The following is a 21,431-nucleotide window of genomic DNA, read 5'->3' as shown; positions in this document are numbered from 1 at the left end:
GCTGCACTCAGTGGTCAAGGTGAAAGGTTGTAAAGATGGCAGCGGCCTTTATGAATGAAGAAATGGATAACGATGACTATTACTCGCTACTAAACGGGAGGTGAGCGACTGCCTGTCAGTGTGGGCTGGGGTGAGTCGGGCATGCTATCCTGGAGCATGTGGCTGGAAAGATAAGGGATAGCCTGTGTCTGTGGGGCGCTAGCTGTCACGGTCCAATTCTTGGATCCGTGTCAGAGTCTGGGTTCCCTCATGAAAACCTTTATTTTCAGGCTTCTGGTGGCTTGATATGGGTTTTTGCTCCCAGTGGCCACAAGTGTCATTACATCTGATACTTTCTTTAGTTTACCTTTTTTCCCCAGTGGTCATTGGGGTTATAGCAGCTTTTGGCCCCTTATCACTTGACCATTCCCTTTTCCTATATAGGGTCACATGGTCTATGAGCAGGTGTTGGTAATAGCAGCATTTTCCTTTTGGATGCAAACCACAGTGAAGTGAGCAGCGGGCTCTGAGGTGAAGAGCCACTGCTGAAACTGGTGTGAACTCTGACTGCCCGGTGTCCGCAGCAGAGTTAGATGGTGAAGGTGGCAGCTGGCTCTTAGGTGTTGAGCCACTGCAAAAAGTTTATCCGGTGATTCACACTGCTGCCTGATGACTGCAGCAGAGCAAGATAAGTGTTTTTGTGTTTTTCCCTTTTTCCATTGGGTGCAGTTCACATTATTCCCTGTCTCACCTCCTGGGGAGGGGTTGGTGGTTTAGCTCAGGGCTAAACAGGACATAGGGACAGGTCGGGGACTTGGGCCTCACTACCTTCAAGTGTACCCCCAAGTTAAGGAAAGTCAGGGCACCTCCTTAGCCTGACGGGCAGTTCAGGGGCCCAGGTTCCACATCTCCTGCTTTGTCCCAACTGCCTCGTGACACTAGCAGCCGGCATTGTGCGGTGACCCCGGGAGCTGTCACCTGGGTGACACTAAGTGGCGGCTGCCGCTGATCTCTGTTCCGTGGACATACAATAGTAAAGTGCCCTGGCTGTACGGAGTGCAGGAACCTGAGGCTGCAGGTCACGGGAAGGGTGATGAGGTGCAGCAATATAGCGCCCCCTGCCGATGCCGCAAAACTGCTCTGTTCCCCAGAGCGCACTGGCACTCTCTCTGGTGACAGTGCCTCTTTTACACCATCTTCTCTGGTGACAGTGCCTCTCCTACACCCTCCTCTCCTCTCTGGTGGCAGTACCTCTCCTACACTCTCCTGTCCTCTCTGGTGACAGTGCCTCTCCTATACTCTCCTGTCCTCTCTGGTGACAGTGCCTCTCATACACTCTTCTCTACTATCTAGTGACAGTGCCTCTCCTCTCTTCTCTTTTTACAGTGCCTCTCCCTACACTCTCCTCTACTCTCTGGTGACAGTGCCTCTCCTACACTCTTCTTTCTGGTCACAGTGCCTCTCTTGTCCTCTCTGGTGACAGTGCCTCTCGTACACCCTCCTCTTATCACTCACCCACTATCCAACTTATGTTCTGACTAGGTCTAACTTGTGCCCTACTATGCCTTTCCGATTTTTGCACCCCTTACATATGAAATCTCCTACACTGGGCAGCACGGTGGCTCAGTGGTTTGGTCCTGGGTTCGAATCCCACCAAGGACAACATCTGCAAGGAGTTTGTATGTTCTCCCCGTGTTTGCGTGGGTTTCCTCCGGGTACTCCGGTTTCCTCCCACACTTCAAAGACATACTGATAGGGAATTTAGATTGTGAGCCCCATCGGGGACAGTGATGAAAATGTGTGCAAACTGTAAAGCGCTGCGGAATATGTTAGCGCTATATAAAAATAAAGATTATTATTATTTATTATTACACTCACCTAATGCCTGCTCTTTGTAGTCTAGTGGTATGCCATCCTTGCCAAATCTCCTGAGACTCACCCCATGACTTATCATATCTGTGACTCCCTTACTCAAGGCGTGGGTAAAGAATAACACAATACAAAGCTGAGAATTTGCCAAAATGTAAATTAGTGTAAGTAGTCCTACATGATATATAAACTGTTGCTCCTCTCTCCAGAGCCCACCTATTTTTATTTTGCAGAGCTCTACAAATCATGCTGCATATTGTCCACATGGAATAAAAGTATATGTCTGTACAGATCAACTTGGATGTCAGAATGACAGTTTTCTATTAAAATTAATTTTTACTCTGCTGCAAAGTAAATTACACAATACTGTGTTTCAAAGTCTAGAAATGTAGAAATAATAACAGCAGAGTTAGTAGCAGACTAAAAATTAGATCTTTGAGTGTAGTGTGGGATCTTCGGATGCTTCCGGATTATCAACGACCAAAGGGGCGGCAAATTTTTTGACCGCCCCGGGCGCCACAAACAGTTGCTACGCCACTGCCTGCAGGAGATCTTGTAGTGAAAACAGCCTCCACGTGTGTTCTGCTCTCCCTGAACACATCCCTCAGGCTAAAGAACATTCTAGACTTGGAAAACAGCTCCTCCTATTGACCATGTGACTAGGAGCTTGCTAATAGGACACCAAATTCACAACTCAGATCCTTACAAAACAATAATTATGAGTCATTGTACACTTTCACCATTAGATGGCGCCAGAACACAGCAAATGAGAAATGAATTGCATCTAAAATGGAGGTGACTTGAAATGGAGAATTACAGCTCACAAATGCAGTGGATAATGTAGAGGGGCAGTTAGAGAGTGAGCTGTAGTGTACAGAAGCTACTCACAATCCAGGATTACTTAAAGGGATGGATACACTCTGGACTGGGTCACTACGTACTTCCCCTCTGAAGATAAGCCATCCTCGGTGGCTGCGCGAGTGGAGGACTACTAAAGAAGGAAATATACAGGTAATGTAAAGCAACACCAAGGCAAGCATACTCAGATATATGGGAGAACAATATGCAATAAACAACTGCAAAACATGAAGGTGGAAGTGCCAGTTTGGAATAGAGTCTCTTTCCGCAATATACTGTTGTCCATATAAAAGGCTTTGGAAATGCAATTTAGTGGCAACAAACAGTCCATAATAAGTCCATGGCTGTGTATGAAAATAATGCAAATAATAAGCAGAGTGCATGGTATTACCCGGGTGCAGAGGGGTAAATGTTACTAAACTGACTAGCTAACTAAATATACACATGAAAAAGGATTTTTTTTTTTGTCTCTGTAGGGGGCTGGAAGTGTTCCTTTTGTGCTTCGCTCTGAATGCCTCAACCTTTGATCTTCCTCTTCTTGGGCAGGAATGAAACAGTCTGCTGGTTCAGGTGGGATTGGCAAAGGAGCAACAACTGGAGCAGGAATCGAGACGGGGACATATTGATAGCAAGGGAAGATAAATTGATAGCTGAAAGTAGACTCTTCCGCCATGGGTTGTCAGGGTGGTGGCTCTAAGGTAGAAATTGGTGTGTAGACCAGCATAACTTGTGGAGGAGGTAAGGGCATCACCAGTAGATCCTCTTTGGTACATAACTTCATGTGGTTGCTGTCCACCGTCTGTGGGGCCATTCCGGGTTTCTTCACTTCATGTACATCGGAGTGCGGATATATGATAGCTGTAATTGTGTAGGGCTCTGCTTCCCAAAGTGAATTGAGTTTTCCTGTATGGAGGCACTTCTTTAGCCATACTTTGTCTCCAAGGTGAAGTGGGGAAGCATTAGCTCTTTGATTGTAGCTCTCTTCCTGTTGACAGTGAGCTTCGCCCATGCGGTAATCGACACTCTGCTGGGCTTCATGTATTCTTCGCTGATGCTCTGAGACCCAATCAGTTTTAGGCAGGGGACTGATTCCTAAAGCACGATCTTTTGTGAGTTAACCTTGTCTTCCAAGCATCAAGTATTATGGGGAGTAGCCGTAGAACAGTGGACAGTATTGTTGTACAGTAGGTTTCCAATAACTCATCAAGTAGTTGAGGCTATTCAGCTTGTTTGGTAACAGATGCTGTCCACAGCATAACGACAAAGGTTTGGTTGACTTTCACACAAAGGACATTCCCTTGTGGATGATAGGCAGTGGTTCTTAGCTTCTTGCACCCATGGAATTGAAAGAGTTCTTGAAATAGTTGGGACTCAAAGGCAGGTCCATGGTCTGTGAAGACTGCTTCAGGGCAACCGTAATATCTCACATATTAGAGGTAGAAGGTGATAGCTGTAGTCTGTGCTGTAAGGTCTTTCACCGGTATAATGGCAACCCACTTAGCATAGTGGTGCACCATGGTTAGGGCATACGTGTAGCCCGAACAAGTTGGAGTTAGCTTCATGTGAGCACAACTAGCTCGTTTGGTTTCTGAGAATATATTGGATGAAGAGGAGCTCTGGCATCTTTCTTGCCAGCTTTAGTGAGGTTGCAAGCTGAACATGCAACAACAATTCTCTATGACTGAATGCATCCCAATCCAATAGTCTAATAGAAGCGTTGGTGTATGGTGGCTTCAGTTTTGTGTACGCCAAAGTGCTCAGACTGGTCATGGTAGGTATCGAGAACAATTCTGGCATCTCGCCGTGGGATTAGAATCTGATGTAATCTTTCACCTGAAACAGGGTCCAGGAAATTGCGCAAGATCAAGCCCTTTTGAATGAAGAGTCTTTTGCGCTGTCTCCATAGACGATTAAGCTCAACATCAGCTCAATAACTTTAAGCTCAACAACATCGACCTGCGTCGTCGAGCAGGTATTCTCCCAGCAGTCAGGTATTCATAGATCTCGCCTAGGACACGAGACTTATTTTGAAGGGTATGCCATGGTTGAGAGGCTTCATCAGCTTGTTTAGCAGCAATGGCGTTCTGTACAGCAAATCCTTGATAGAAGGGAGGCATCTCGAGATACTCTCACAGATCGTCTTCAGGAAGCTCTTCTATGGGCAAATGAGATAACATATCTGCATATCTTGCCACTGCGATACTTAATGTCAAGGCAGAAACTCGCCAATCTTGAAGCCCATCTCTGATCCAGAGCACCTAGCCGTCCAGTTTTAAGGTGGGTGAGAGGATTATTGTCCGTGTAAAGGGTGAAGGGGGTAGCTGTGAGGTAATCTTTGAACCTCTCGCCCACACAAGAGCTAGCAGCTGTAACTTGAATGAGCTGTAATTGTTAGAGTTCCTCTCGGCGCCTCTCAAGCTTCAGCTGGCATAGACAATAACTCTCTCTTTACCATTCTGGACTTGTGATAGTACCGGCCCGAGGCCTTGATAGCTGGCATCCGTGTAGAGATGGAAATAATAGTAATAATAATAAATTTTATTTCTATAGCGCAGACATATTCCGCAGCACTTTACATTTCAGAGGGGATTTGTACAGACAATAGACATTACAGCATAACAATAATCACATAGATTATAACAAATACCAAGAGGAATGAGGGCCCTGCTCGCAAGCTTACAGTCTATGAGGAAAGAGGTAGATACGAAAGGTGGGTGGTAACAGTTGCCCTGATTGTATGGACCAGCCATAACGTTACGTGTGTAACAGTACAGACACAGGGGGCTAATGGATGCATAAAGCATGTGGGAACATGATGTGGGGAACCTTGTTATTGTAAAACTTTTGGCTGTGCCACACAGGGATAGATTAGGTTAATGTGTTGAGGTGATAGGCCAGTCTGAATAAATGCGTTTTCAGGGCACGCTTAAAATTGTGGGGATTGGGGACTAATCGTATTGAACTGGGAAGTGCATTCCAAAGAATTGGTGCAGCACGTGTAAAGTCTTGGAGACGGGAGTGGGAGGTTCTGATTATTGAGGATGCTAACTGTATACTGAAACAAGGGAGGATATGTAGGGTAGTGCTGAGCCATGGAGGGCTTTGTGGGTGAGGGTAATAAGTTTATACTGAATTCTGGAGTGGATGGGTAGCCAGTATAATGACTGGCACAAGGTAGAGGCATCGGTGTAACGATTGGTGAGGAATATGATCCTGGCTGCAGCATTCAAGACAGATTGGAGAGGGGAGAGTTTGGTAAGAGGAAGACGGATTAGAAGACAGTTACAATGGTCAAGATGAGAATGAATAAGAGAAACAGTAAGAGTTTTTGCAGAGTCAAAAGTAAGAAAAGGTCGAATTCTAAAAATGTTTTTGAGGTGCAGATGACAAGAGCGAGCCAGTGATCGAATGTGGGGGGCAAAGGAAAGCTCGAAGTCAAGTATGACCCCAAGACAGCGGGCATGTTGCTGGGGAGTAATAGTGGAACCACACACAGAAATGGCAATGTCGGGTATAGGTACATTAGTAGAGGGAGGAAACACAAGGAGTTCAGTCTTTGACAGGTTTAGTTTCAGATATAGTGAGGACATGATGTTAGACACAGCGTTTAGACAATCACCGGTGTTTTCTAGAAAGGCTGGCGTGATGTCAGGAGAAGAAGCGTATAATTGGGTGTCATCAGCATAGAGATGGTACTGGAAACCAAATCTACTGATTGTTTGACCAATAGGGGCAGTGTACAAGGAGAAGAGGAGGGGGCCTAGAACCGACCCTTGAGGAACCCCAACAGTAAGGGGAAGGTGAGAGGAGGAAGAACCGGGAAAAGATACGGTAAAGGAGTGGTCAGAGAGATAGGAGGAGAACCAGGAGAGAATGGTGTCCTTGAGGCCAATGGAACGGAGCATAGTGAGGAGGAGCTGATGATCCACAGTGTCGAATGCTGCAGAGAGATCCAAGAGAATTAGCATGGAGTAATGACCATTTGATTTAGCTGTTAGTAGATCATTAGAGACTTTAGTGAGGGCAGTTTCAGTACAGTGTAAAGAGCCGAAACCGGATTGGAGAGGGTCGAGAAGAGAGTTATCAAAGAGATAGCAGATAAGACGGGAGTGGACCAGGCGTTCCAAGAGTTTAGAGATGAAGGGAAGATTAGAGACAGGTCTATAGTTAGCGGCACAGTTTTGGTCGAGGGATGGTTTTTTAAGTAGTGGATGTATGATGGCATGCTTAATTGAGGAGGGAAAGATACCAGAAGAGAGAGAGGTTAAATATTTTAGTTAGGTGAGGGGTGACAGCAGGGGAAAGGGACTGGAGGAGATGCGATGGAAATGGGTCACTGGTGCAAGTGGTTGGGCGAGAAGATGCAAGGAGCCTGCTTACTTCTTCTTCTGTGACTGGTTCAAAATCAGAGACTGAGCTAGATGCAGTGGGGGAGGGAGGACAGTGCATGGTATGAGGTAATTGGGAGATAATTTTCTGTCGAATCTGGTCAATTTTTTCTTTGAAATAATTGGCCAGATCGTCAGCTCGGAGCTCCGTGGTTGGGGCCTGTACTCTTGGGTTGAGTAGAGAATGAAAAGTGTCAAAGAGACGTTTCGGGTTATTGGACAGTGAGGTGATAAGGGTGTTGAAAAAGGTTTGTTTGGAGAGGTGAAGGGCAGTGTTGTATGTTCTAAGCATAAACTTATAATGTATGAAATCTTCATGTAGATTGGATTTTCTCCACAGACGTTCGGCGCACCTGGAGCACCACTGCAGGAATCGTGTTTGCAGGGTGTGCCAGGGTTGTCGCCGTCTGTGTTGTGGTGTTCTATTTATAGGGGGTGCAAATTCATCCAGGGCACTTTGAAGTGTTTCAATGTAATGCTTCAATGCAGAATCAGGACAAGAGAGGGAGGAGATAGGGGCCAATGAAGACTGCAAGTTCTTCATAAGTTTCTGGCTGTTAGTGGCCTGTATGTTTCTATAAGTATGGACAATGGGGGTGACCTGAGCAGCCTGGCAGTTCTTGATAGAAAATGAAAGAAGATTGTGGTCAGAGAGCGGGAGAGGGGAGTTTGCAAAATCATCCTCTGCACAAAGCCGAGAGAAGACCAAGTCGAGGGAGTTGCCGTCTTCATGCGTTGGAGAATTAGTAAGCTGCGAAAGGCCAAACGAGGAGGTTAGAGATAAAAGGTGAGTAGCAGATGGGGAGAGGGGAAGAGCAATGGGGATGTTGAAATCTCCCATGATGAGGGTAGGGATGTCACAGGAGAGAAAATGTGGAAGCCAAGTGGCAAAATGATCCAGGAATTGATGGGAGGTGCTGGGACTACGATACACCACCGCCACTCGCATGGAGAAGGGGGTGTAGAGTCTGACGGCATGGACCTCAAAAGAAGGGAAGACTAGTGAGGGTAGTTGAGGGATAACCTGAAAGGTACATTTTGGTGATATGAGTAGACCAACGCCTCCACCTGCTCTATTGTCTGATCTTGGGGTATGAGAGAAGTGTAGTCCCCCGTATGAAAGAGCAGCAGCAGCGGTAGTGTCTGCCTGCTGGATCCATGTTTCAGTAAGAGCCAGGAGGTTAAGAGAATTAGAAAGGAAAAAGTTATGAGTGAAGGAGAGTTTGTTACACACTGAGCGAGAATTTCAAAGTGCACAATTAAGAGAGATAGATGGCATGCAGGGAATATTAATAAGATTAGAGGGGTTTCTGAGAGTAGCAGTTGGGAGGTTTGACTTTCTATAACATGGGGGACCACGGTTGGGTGCAATGTCTCCTGCGACTAGGAGAAGGAGGATAGAAAAAATGAGCAGATGGTTAAGTGATTTGTGAGAGCGTCTCTGATGTTGAATGGTGGGACTGAATGGATCTGTGCTGTGTAACAATGTGAAAAGAGCGTGAGTGCTATACATATGAGAGGAAAGGAGTGAGAGGCCGATATGGATGGAGTGTAGAGAGTTAATGCCAGGGCGGTGGATGTGTGTGAATGCAGCGGCCAGGATATAAATTACACAAATGCACAGTGGCGTATCCAGGGGGGGGCAGCCGGGGCAGTTGCCCCGGGCGCAGCCAGCAGGGGGGGCGCAGTCGGGCCACCTAATGCAGCGGTCCGCAGTGTCTCCCCCCCGGCGGCTGCGCTCTGCCGCCCACCATCCTGTGAGCCGGCTGTTCTCTGTGAGGGCTGTCAAGCTGACAGCCGACGCAGAGAAGGAGGCGGCGCCGGCTCCCAGGCAGCAATTGTACTGGCGTCTATACAGACGCCTGTACAATTAGCTCTGACCGCCGGGTCAGAGCGACGTCAGCAGCGTGATCATGTCATGTGATCACGCTGCTGACGTCACTCCCCGGCGCCCAGCGCAAACGCTGGTGGTAAGTGTGCTCCTCTGTGGAGCTGAAGAACCACCGAAGATGGGAGATGGGGGGGTGTTAATGAGTGGGGGGGTTAATGAGTCGGGGGGTTAATGAGTGGGGGTTAAAGTGTGGGGGTTAATGAGTGGGGGGTTAATGAGTGGAGATGGGGTTTAATGTGGGGATGGGGGTTAAAGTGAGGGGGTTAATGTGGGGATGGGGGTTAATGAGTGGGGGGTTATTGAGTGGAGATGGGGTTTAATGTGGGGATGGGGGTTAATGAGTGGGGGGGTTAATGAGTGAAGATGGGGTTAATGAGTGGGGGGTTAATGAGTGGGGATGGGGGTTAATAAGTCGGGGGGTTAATGAGTGGGGGTTAATGAGTGGGGGGTTAATGAGTGGAGATGGGGTTTAATGTGGGGATGGGGGTGAAAGTGAGGGGGTTAATGTGGGGATGGGGGTTAATGAGTGGGGGTTATTGAGTGGAGATGGGGGTTAATGTGGGGATGGGGGTTAAAGTGAGGGGGTTAATGTGGGGATGGGGGTTAAAGTGAGGGGGTTAATGTGGGGATGGGGGTTAATGAGTGGGGGGTTATTGAGTGGAGATGGGGGTTAATGTGGGGATGGCGGTTAATGAGTGGGGGGGTTAATGAGTGAAGATGGGGGTTAATGAGTGGGGGGTTAATGAGTGGGGATGGGGGTTAATAAGTCGGGGGGTAATGAGTGGGGGTTAATGAGTGGAGATGGGGTTTAATGTGGGGATGGGGGTGAAAGTGAGGGGGTTAATGTGGGGATGGGGGTTAATGAGTGGGGGGTTATTGAGTGGAGATGGGGGTTAATGTGGGGATGGGGGTTAAAGTGAGGGGGTTAATGTGGGGATGGGGGTTAATGAGTGGAGGGGTTAATGAGTGAAGATGGGGGTTAATGAGTGGGGGGTTAATGAGTGGAGATGGGGGTTAATGTAGAGATGGGGGTTAAAGTGTGGGGGTTAATGTGGGGATGGGGTTAATGAGTGGGGGGGTTAATGTGTGGGGGTTAAAGTATGGGGGTTAATGAGTGGGGCGTTAATGAGTGTGGGGGTTAATGAGTGGCTATGGGGGTTAATGTGGGGATGGGAGTTAATAAGTGGGGGGTTAATGTGTAGGGGGGTTAATGTATGGGGTTTAATGAGTGGAGATGGGGTTAATTAGTGGGGGTGGGGGTACATAATGTGTGGGGGGATTTGGGAGTGGGGATGGGGGATACTTAATGTGTGGGGGGATTTGGGAGTAGGGACAAGGGATTATTGAGTGGGGATGGGGGATACTTAATGTGTGGGGGGATTTGGAGTGGGGATGGGGGGTACTTAATGTGTGTGGTGGATTTGGAGTGGGGATGGTATTTAACGTGTGTGGGGAGATTTGAGGACACAAAATGAAGAGTATGTATGAGGGCATATATGAGGAAGCAGTATGGGGGATGGGTGCAGACAGTAAGGGGTGCGAACGGATGAATTTATGTGGGCACAGTATGGGGAGTGAGGGTGATGGGATGTGTGCAGACACAATATGGGGAGTCAGGGATATGTGGGAGCAGACAGTATAGAGAGTGAGGGGGTAAATATATGAGGAGACAGTATGGTGAACAGGAGGATGATAGAGGAGACAGTATGAGGAGGGAGGGGAATAGTGTGAGGAGACAGTATATTGCAGACATTTTTATTTAGGAGCATTATAATGACACTTCTATCTTTAAGGGCGTCGTGTGAAGATTTGCTGCAGAAGACCGGAGAAGATGGAAGTCTGCTGAGACGAGATGTGGATGAGAAAACTCATCATGGGGTCTGGACAAGAAGAAGAAAAGGAGAATGACTGCAGAGACGACGTCATCTATAAGGTACCTGGATGTAAATATTATTAGTGATACTGACTAATTCTCATGTTTTTATTTGTTAGGAACATTAAAGGGGTTGTCCAGGTTTGTGCTGAGTCTACAGTCATTCTATGTGACTGCAGACGTCTGAATTCTCACAGTGCTCACTGAACGCTGTCAGGATTCTCTCGTGCTGGTAATTTACATACATGCGGTCACATGCTGACTAGACATGTGTGGCCTCACTCAATGAAAATGAACAGAGCGAGGCCGGGCACGTCTAGTCGGAATGTGGCCAGAAGTATACAAATCACATACTTGTGCTGACATGACTGTACATCGGCAAGGGAGAATCCTAAAAGAGTGCAGTGCATTCGTTGTGAGAATTCAGATGCTCCAATGTCAGGACTCAGCTCTGCAGGTTCCAGTGTCATCACATGGACACTTCACTCATATGCGATTTTCATAGATGTGGTCTTGTGACAACGAGCTTCTCTTCCTGCTTTCAGTTTTTTACTGAACATTGAGAGCATTAGGGAGAGCAGCTCATGGGTACATGGCTAAGTGTGTAAGTCACATATGTACTTTTTTTTGGGGGGGGGGGCGCCGAACCAAATTCTTGCCCCGGGTGCCAGAAAGCCTAGATACGCCTCTGCAAATGCATATGGTATATATTTGTTGTATTTGTTGTAATCCAAATGTACAGGGTGTAGATGTATATAAATGTCTTACCTGTCTCCTGCCTTGTCTAACTGCCATGTTATAACTGCCAGTACTTTGATACATGTAACTGCCATGTTATAACTGCCAGTACTTTGATACATGTACTTCGATTACATGTGCATAAATGCCCCCTGCATAAATGCTCCCCCAAGCTATGTCTGAATATATAGGAAGCTAAGACTTAGATTTTTTTTTGTGCTCTCTCTCTTCTCGTTAATCAGTCAAACTAAATTGAGACAGCAGAACCCAATAAAACGTTGTGGTCAGATAAACAGATGTCCAGCACTACATGGATCATAAAGCACTTTGAAAAGTTTCTTGACCTCACAACATAAGGGGACAAACATAGTAATTTGAAATCTCTATATACCAGATATAAGCTTGCATAGTTGAAAACACATATAAAGCATTCAGGATTAACTGCTTGCTGACACTGAATGGAGTGGAGAAACACAGGAGTTGATTCAGAGCAGAGATTGAAAGAGTTGGTTACCAGATTTAAGCTTGCATAGTTGAAAACACATGAAAAGCATTCAGGATTAACTGCTTGCTGACATTGAATGGAGTGGAGAAACACAGGAGTTGATTCAGAGCAGAGATTGAAAGAGCTGGTTACCAGATATAAGCTTGCATAGTTGAAAACACATATAAAGCATTCAGAATTAACTGCTTGCTGACACTGAATGGAGTGGAGAAACACAGGAGTTGATTCAGAGCAGGGATTGAAAGAGCTGGTTACCAGATATAAGCTTGCATAGTTGGAAAGGGTGGCAGTAGTTAGGATACGCCAGAATTGGAGGGAAAGTTAGTAAGCTTTTCAGCATCTGAAAGGCAGTTTCTTGTCACACAGACCAATCAGTTGGAAGTCTTCTGTCGATGTGTTATCTAGGGCAACCTCATAGCAGTTCTGTAAGAAGGATCTGCTATTTGCACAAAATGAAGGATGAAGCGGCCGTAGTATCCTGCAAAACCTAGGAAACTCTTGACTTCTTTCATGTACCTTCAGCACTTACAACAAGACCCAGGTATTTGACCTTCGGCTTGAGCAGATGGCACTTTGAGGGTTTTAGTTTCAGGCCATGTTCAATGAGTACCTGGTATACTTCTGCAACATGAAGTAAGTGCTCTTCATAAGTACAGGAATACACAATCACATCATCAAGATATAACAGAATGCTTTGGAAGTTGAGGTGAACAAGACATCTCTCCATGAGTCGCTGAAATGTAGCAGGGGCAGTGCATAACCCAAACGGCATACCGTTGAACTCGTAGAGTCCCATCAGGGTGGTGAAGGCTGTCTTCTCTCTATCTTCAGGAGCCATGAGTACCTGCCAATAGCTGCTAGTCAGTCAAGAGTGGAGAAATATTCAGCTGAGCCAAGAGCCATGATGGATTCTTCAATCTGTGGAAGAGAATAGGTGTCTTTGTGCGTAACATTGTTCAGCTTTCTGTAGTCGACACAAAACCTGATGTTACCATCCTTCACCAGGGCGATTGGTGCAGCCCACAGACTTTGACTTTCTTGAATGACTTTAGAATCTTTCATCTCCTTTAACAGTGTCTTTACTTGCTGATAGTTAGCAGGAGGTACTGGACGGTGTCTTTCCTTGATAGGAGGATGATCCTGCCAAAGTCAAGTGGGTGCTTGCTGAAAGCTTGGCTATGTCGTTTAGCAACTTTAGTGACACCCTGTATGTGTTCGATGGGAATGTTAGCATCTCCGAAATTATGCTCATTCCACCAGAAGGTAGTGGGTGTATTAGAGCCTTTGGGAGCGGCTTTCATCGACTTTTGATGAGCGATTGTCTCGTCATCTAGGATGTCTTCAGGATCAAAGCTTTACAGTTGAGCGACTGAATTAAACTTGTATAGCGTGATGGGTGCATCACTTAAGTTGATTAGCCATACTGGCACTGTTATGACACAAGCAGCAATGGGCCCCTATGCAGGAAATACATCGGGGGCCCCCTCATGCATGTACACTGTGTATAAAATACATATAATCACATATGTGTATACACAGCAGTATACACACACACACTAGCCCTAAATACACAGCAGTATACACACACACACTAGCCCTATATGCACAACAGTATACACACGCACACTAGCCATATACACACAGCAGTACACGCACACACACACACTAACCTTATAGACACAGCAGTATACACACACACACACACTAGACATAGCAACATACATCACATGGAATGTGCACTTACAGTGAGTGCAGTTGCAGTGAGCTGGTCCATCCCAGAGGAACACAGGAAATGAGCAGTGGAGACATAGAGCCTGTCTAGACTGTCAGCTCTCAGCCCTGCAGACTTTTATTCCCGGCGGGCCTGCCCTTCTCCTACCTAGACTAGTGATTCCTCCTCACCCCCCCACTGCATTTTCATGTGTATCCCAGTCTTGCAGATCACTGAGAGATGCCGGGAAGAATGCGCACGCACACAGCCAGGGCCGTATTTAGCCTTCATGCTGCCCTAGGCACTTTTCATGGTCGTGCCCCTTACTGACATCACACACTGAGTCTGTGCACACGACGGGAAGCCAAGAGCCGACAGGTAGCAGGTGTCAGAGTGGAGCCTGCAGCCATGATGTGTGCACCCATGCTCGGACTGGCCCACCGGGTAACAGGGGAATCCCCCTGTGGGCCCCTGTGCAGATCTGGGCCCCCAACCCCACTATATGGATAATACTTGGCATAATTCATTTGATTTACTCTGTACAGAAAAAAGCAGCATCTCATCATTCATTAAACAAACTACTTAACTTATTATTATATAGAGATATAGGTAAATTTGTGAATGAGGGTAGTGTAATAGTTGTATACAGGTGAAAAGTGGGCCCCTCAAAGTCAATGTTACTGGTGGGCCCTTGGCACCCCAGTGAGACAATGTGTGCACCCACACTGACACTTGGAGCACGCTGCTGCACTCATCCAGTGTCGCTGGTTTCACACTTGCGGTTTTTTTTTCAAATCAGGCAGAATCAGCTTTTTCAGTCAAATCCTGATCCTTTCAGAATCCAGTTTTTGCCCATTCACTTTAATGGTGTCAGGTAGAATCCAGTTACTCCAGGTTGCTTCCTGACACCATTAAAGTGAATGGAGAAAAAACTGGATCCTGAAACGATCAGGATTTGGCTGAAAAACCTGATTTTGCCTGACTTGAAAAAAACACAAGTGTGAAACCAGCCTGTGTAAGCGCAAACTTGCAAGCTGATTTTAGACAGCACTCACTTTTACTAACTTAGCGCTGACAATAAAGACAAGCTTTAGTATACAAATATGAGAGTGCTGCGAAACACCCTCATTTGCATATTAAATAAAGTAGATTTTACTTTATAGCGCCAATAAAAATTAAGCCCCCTAATCCCCATTCTAAAGCATCAGCCTCCCCCAAATCCTGAGCCTGCATAGCACTAGACTCCCCTGTTCTTCAGTGTATAGCAGCACCAGCCTCCCCTGTTCCCCAGTATGCAGCAGCTCCAGCCTCCCCTGTCACTGGTATATAGCAGTAGCCTCCCATGTTTACCAGTATACAGCAGCACCTGCCTCCCCTGTTCACGAGCATACAGCACAGCCTCCCCTGTTCACTAGTATACAGCACAGCCTCCCCTGTCACCAGCTTCCCCTGTTTAGTAGTATACAGCACAGCTTCCCCTGTCACCAGCCTCCTCTCCAGTATACAGCACAGCCTCCCCTGTCACCAGCTTCCCCTGTTTAGTAGTATACAGCACAGCCTCCCCTGTCGCCAGCCTCCTCTCAGTATACAGCACAGTCTCCCCTGTTCACCAGTATACAGCACAGCCTCCCCTGTCGCCAGCCTCCTCTCAGTATACAGCACAGTCTCCCCTGTTCACCAGTATACAGCACAGCTTCCCCTGTAACCAGCCTCCTCTCCAGTATACAGCACAGCCTCCCCTGTCACCAGCTTCCTCTCAGTATACAGCACAGTCTCCCCTGTTCACCAGTATACAGCACAGCCTCCCCTGTCACCAGCCTCCCCTGTTCACCAATATGCAGAGCAGCCTCCCCTGTCACCAGCCTCCCTTGTTCACCAGTATACAGCACAGCCTCTCCTCACCAGCCTCCTCACCAGTATACAGTACAGCTTCCCCTGTCACTAGCCTCCTCACCAGTATGCAGCACAGCCTCCCCTGTCACCAGCCTCTCCCCCATCTTCAGCTGTATGAGCGCTCACCTGCTCCTGTGTCCTTCTTCCATGTCTCTTCCTCCTCCTCTGCTGTGACTCAGATGCAAGGATCTCTCTGACCCCAGAAGTTGCAGTGTCACTACTTCCTGGCTCAGTCAGCTCCCTCCCCTCCCTCTCTGTCACTTCTCTCTTCCTGCATCTGTTGCCTCTCACCCCACAGCACCATACCAGTGACAGCCGGACAGCAGCATAACGTATGCTAACAGGTGAGGTCAGGAAAGGGGCCCGTTTGACCATCAAATCACATATGTGCAGTAGAGTGGGCCCCTCTGATTCTCCTGTTAGCAGTAATACTGCCACCGGCTGTCATTCACCTCATTGCTTTGCATGTCCGTCAGGGGCCCTCTCCCACTCTGGGCCCCGCTGAAGTTGCACCGGTTTAACCGGCGGTATGTCCACCCCTAGTCACTGGTTGTCACTGTGTTACCTGTAAACGTACACTATATACAGAGCTCCTGTGTATAAAGTCACTGGTAATCACTGTATTACCTATACACTGACACTATATACAGAGCTCCTGTGTATAAAGTCACTGGTGATCACTGTATTACCAGTACACTTACACTACATACAGAGCTCCTGTGTGTATAAAGTCACTGGTGATCACTGTATTACCTGTCCACTGACACAATATACAGAGCGTCTATGAATAATGTCACTGTTGATCCCTGTATTACCTGTACACTGACATTATATACAGAGCTCCTGTGTACAATGTCACCGGTGATCACTGTATTACCTGTACACTGACACTATACACTGTATTGTGAATTCTCTTGCTAGGAGTTCTGAGCCGAAGCTCCCTCTGATCCCTCTGGTGGTTGATGAGAGTAGTGGAGTTGGCCAGGTGGATGGAAGTTCCCCACCTGATGACGATGATAGGAAACCTGGGATTACTGGCTGGGAGCATATAATTGAGCTGGCTGCTCTTGGAGGTTGCTGGTGATTTCCTCAATGTGCATTTGGAGCTCTTTTGTCCCCTGCCTGATCTGCATGGTTCAGTTAAGTGATTCTTTTACTAATCCTTTGCATCTAATCTGGTTGTGTCTTTTTTTTGCTTTCTGTTTTGCTGCTAGGGTTCAGCGTGCTCCCTGCTGGGGGCAGCGCTGGGCCCTGCTTCATATGTTGCAGCTTGTTCAGTCCCCTGTTATGTTAGTATCTTTTTGCTTTGCTGCCAGTTTATCCTGTGTGCTGATCTAGCGGGGGTGAGATCGTGTGATCTCAGGTTTTTTGTATATCAGTAGTGTTGGACTTTTTCAGGGTTTTGTGCGTGATTGCAGACAGTATCTTTTCTATCCTGTCTTGTCTAGACAGCTTGGGCCCCACCGTTTGCTCAGTCTGTTCTCTGCTTTTGTTTGTGTCTCATCTTGTCACACCGACAATATATGTTTGGGGGCTGTCTATTCCTTTGGGAATCTGCTCTGGGGCAGTTTAGATTTCATTTTTCTATCTTTAGGCTTAGTTAGTCCTCCGGCTGTGACGAAGTGTCTAGGGCATCGTAGGAACGCTCCAAGGTTACTGCTAGTTGTGCGGATAGGATCAGGGGTCTGCAATCCGCTTAGTTGCCAACCTCTCTTGTCTTCTGATGGCTTAGGCTGTTCCTGCCATCCTCCTCGGTGACCCATTCATAACAGAATCACCAGCCTAACCACAGAATCTAGGCTACTCAAAAGAAGGAAAGAATTGTAAAAAAAAAAAAATAATAATTTTATATACTTTTTCCTCTTTTTCTCTGGGACCTTGTGGATAAGTTTTTGATCATTTATCTGGATGATATTTTGATTTTTTCCAGTGATTGGGATTCTCGTGTGGAATATGTCCGAACTGTGTTCCGGATTTTGAGGGAAAATACTCTGTATGTTAAGGGATCGAAATGTCTTTTTGGTGTACAGAGGATTTCGTTTTTGGGATTCATTTTGTCCCCGTCTGCTATTGAAATGGACCCGGCCAAGGTACAGACCATTTATGATTGGGTTCAGCCCACTTCTCTGAAGGCTCTTCAGAAGTTTTTGGGTTTTGCTAATTTCTGCCATAAATTTATAAGTAATTTTTCTGGTGTTGTTAAACCTCTGACAGATTTGACCAAAAAGGGCACTGATGTGGTAAATTGGTGTCCAGAGGCAGTCTCGGCATTTCAGGAGCTTAAGCAGAGATTCACTTCTGCTCCGTTTCTACGGCAATCTGATGTTTCACTCCCATTTCAGGTGGAGATAGATGCTTCTAAGATTGGTGCAGGAGCCGTTTTGTCTCAAAGAGATCCGGTAACCTCTAAGATGAATCCCTGTGCCTTGTTTTCTCAAAAATTTTCTCCATCTGAACGTAACTATGATGTGGGGAATCGGGAATTATTGGCCATGAACTGGGCATTTGAAGAGTGGAGCCTTTGGTTGGAGGGAGCTAGACATCAAGTTGTGGTCCTCACCGATCACAAGAAGTTGATTTATCTTGAATCAGTCAAGCGCTTGAATCCTAGACAGGCTAGGTGGGCCTTGTTTTTCACACATTTTATTTATCAGTAGTGTTGGACTTTTTCAGGGTTTTGTGCATGATTGCAGACAGTATCTTTTCTATCCTGTCCTGTCTAGACAGCTTGGGCCCCTCTGTTTGCTCAGTCTGTTCTCTGCCTGTGTTTGTGTCTCATTTTGTCTCATCAACAATATCTGTTTGGGGGTTGTCTATTCCTTTGGGATTCTGCTCCGGGGCAGTTTAGATTTCATCTTTCCTCTTGTTATGCAAGCCACAGAGAGCCCCTAGAACAATACAGTTGAAAATAATAATTTTATGGAGCATCTTATGGGGCATTTTATGGGCCATAGTCTATGGAGCATCTTATGGGGGCATAATCTATGGAGCATCATATGGGACATAAAATATATGGAGCATCATATGGGACATAATTTATGGAGCATCTTATGGGGTCATAAGCTATGGAGCATCTTATGGAGCATCTTATGGGGCAAAATCTATGGAGCATCTTATGGGGGCATAATCTATGGAGCATTTTATGGGGCCATAACCTTTATGGCGCAGCATATGGGGCATATTCTATGGAGCATCTTATGGGGCCATTATTAACATTTGTGCAGCATTATATGGGGTGTATTTTGTATGGAGCATCTTATGGGGCCATCATGAACTGTATGGAGCATTATATGGGGCTCCTGATTCAATATGGATATTCAAAAACATTTATTCTACTGATGTCTCAATTAATTTTACTTTTATTGGTATCTATTTTTATTTTTGATATTTACCAGTAGCTGCTGCATTTTCCACCCTAGGCTTATAGGCGAGTCAATAAGTTTTCCCAGTTTTTTTGTGGCAAAATTAGGGGGGTCGGCTTATACTCGGGTCGGCTTCTACACGAGTATTATAAGGTACTTTTTTCCCCACTGTAAATGTTTTGAATAATAAATCTGCCACAGTTTGTTTCTAAGCACAGATTTATTTTTTAGGAAATTGGACACGGTTTTGTCCTGTCAAACAAGCCAGGTATTACATTAGAGTGATTGAGATAAAAATCACATAATATTTTCATACAATACCGTGATATGTTTTGTTTTCGCGTAACCATATTTTTTCTAGTGAAATCAGTAGAGATAAAACATTGTATGAAACTTCACACGTAACAACCAGAATAATGTTATTTACAAAATCTTATATTAGGAACATTGTTCTACCAATATTCCTAAATTAGAGCAAGTAATGTGCCAAATACCTTAGTAGGAAGGCATGGCAGACATATTTAAAAATGTACCGCCATATTAATAAGCATTCCACTCCTTAAACTTTGTATAAAATAGGAGAACAAAAGGAGTACTGGATTAAAAGATTAATCATTATTTTATTAGTTAACAATCAATATGAATAAAGTACAAAAAGCGTTATATCAAAAAACACAGGACACACAAACAGGAGGGGGGTCAGTAACCCAGGCAAAAACGCACATGCCTATGAACATATATAAACAGTGAAAGCCACACAGTAGGGCAACCCTTCAGAGGGAAGGAAATAGGCCAGGCATGCAACCGCCATACAAATGCTCCCAAATGGGGCTGCCCTTGAGAAAGCGAAAAGGTGTGGACGCGAAATGCGCGTCAGGGACTTTTATCCTCTTTCTGGGTGCCCGTGCATTTCCATTTGGTAAGCGCCTCACATTGGCAGTGCATCTTCCCCCATTTGGGAGAATTTGTATGGCGGTTGCATGCCTGGCCTATTTCCCTCCTGCTGAAGGGTTGCCACACTGTGTGGCTTGCTCTGTTTATATATGTTCATAGGCATGTGCGTTTTGGCATGGGTTACTGACCCCCCTCCTCTTTGTGTCCTGTGTTTTTTGCTACAACGCTTTTTGTACTTTATTCATATTGATTGTTACCTAATAAAATGGCGATTAATCTTTTAATCCAGTACTCCTTTTGTTCTCCTATTTGATATAATATTCCTAAATGTAGACTGCATTTGCATGCAAAATGCACCAGCTTGTGTGGTAGTTGTGCAGCTTTTTTCATGCACTGTATTACCTTTGTATATAAACATACTATACTCTAAAAACATTATTATGTGTTTTAATACATACAGTATTATTGCTTTCCTTTCTGTTTAACATTTTCTGATGACATTGTGCAGTGGCGGATTATAATGAGGTCAATTTGGGCAGTTGCCCCGGGCCCAGTGGGGTTAAGGGGCCCACAGCCCAGGCCAGTAAATTCCCCCATTATAATCCGCCACCGCGCAGGGCCGGATTATAGGCAGGGCAGGCGGGGCTTCAGCCCCGGGGCCCCCACCACAAGAGCTTCTAAGGGGGCCCCCAACACATTCCTGCTGGCTGCTGCAATGGCACTCCATCTTCTCCCCACCTAAAAGTGAGTGACCGTGGGGGCGGCATTATGTGCTCTGCTACCAGCAGCATCTACAAGTAGCGTGAACGCTGATGCTGCTGGTAGCGTGCAAAGGCTTGTGATGAGATCACAGGAGGGAAGGTGTCAGGGCCCCCGATCATGTGACCCCTGTCTCCTCCCCTCCTGTGACCTCATCACAGGTCCTGTGCGCACAGCACAGAGCACTGAGAGCAGCCATGTATGTGGAGTGCGGCTCTGCGGGTGGAGGTCGGTGCTGGAGGCTCCATTATTCTCTGTGTGGAGTGCGGCTCTGCGGGTGGAGGTCGGTGCTGGAGGCTCCATTATTCTCTATGTGGAGTGCGGCTCTGCGGGTGGAGGTCGGTGCTGGAGGCTCCATTATTCTCTGTGTGGAGTGCGGCTCTGCGGGTGGAGGTCGGTGCTGGAGGCTCCATTATTCTCTATGTGGAGTGTGGCTCTGCGGGTGGAGGTCGGTGCTGGAGGCCCCATTATTCTCTATGTGGAGTGTGGCTCTGCGGGTGGAGGTCGGTGCTGGAGGCTCCATTATTCTCTATGTGGAGTGCGGGTGGAGGTCGGTGCTGGAGGCTCCATTATTCTCTATGTGGAGTGCGGCTCTGCGGGTGGAGGTCGGTGCTGGAGGCTCCATTATTCTCTATGTGGAGTGTGGCTCTGCGGGTGGAGGTCGGTGCTGGAGGCTCCATTATTCTCTATGTGGAGTGCGGGTGGAGGTCG

Source organism: Dendrobates tinctorius, unplaced genomic scaffold, assembly GCF_039654945.1.
Source record: "Dendrobates tinctorius isolate UK_male_01 unplaced genomic scaffold, ASM3965494v1 ptg000091l, whole genome shotgun sequence".
NCBI classification, from domain to species: Eukaryota; Metazoa; Chordata; class Amphibia; order Anura; family Dendrobatidae; genus Dendrobates; species Dendrobates tinctorius.
This window is presented reverse-complemented; position numbering follows the sequence as displayed.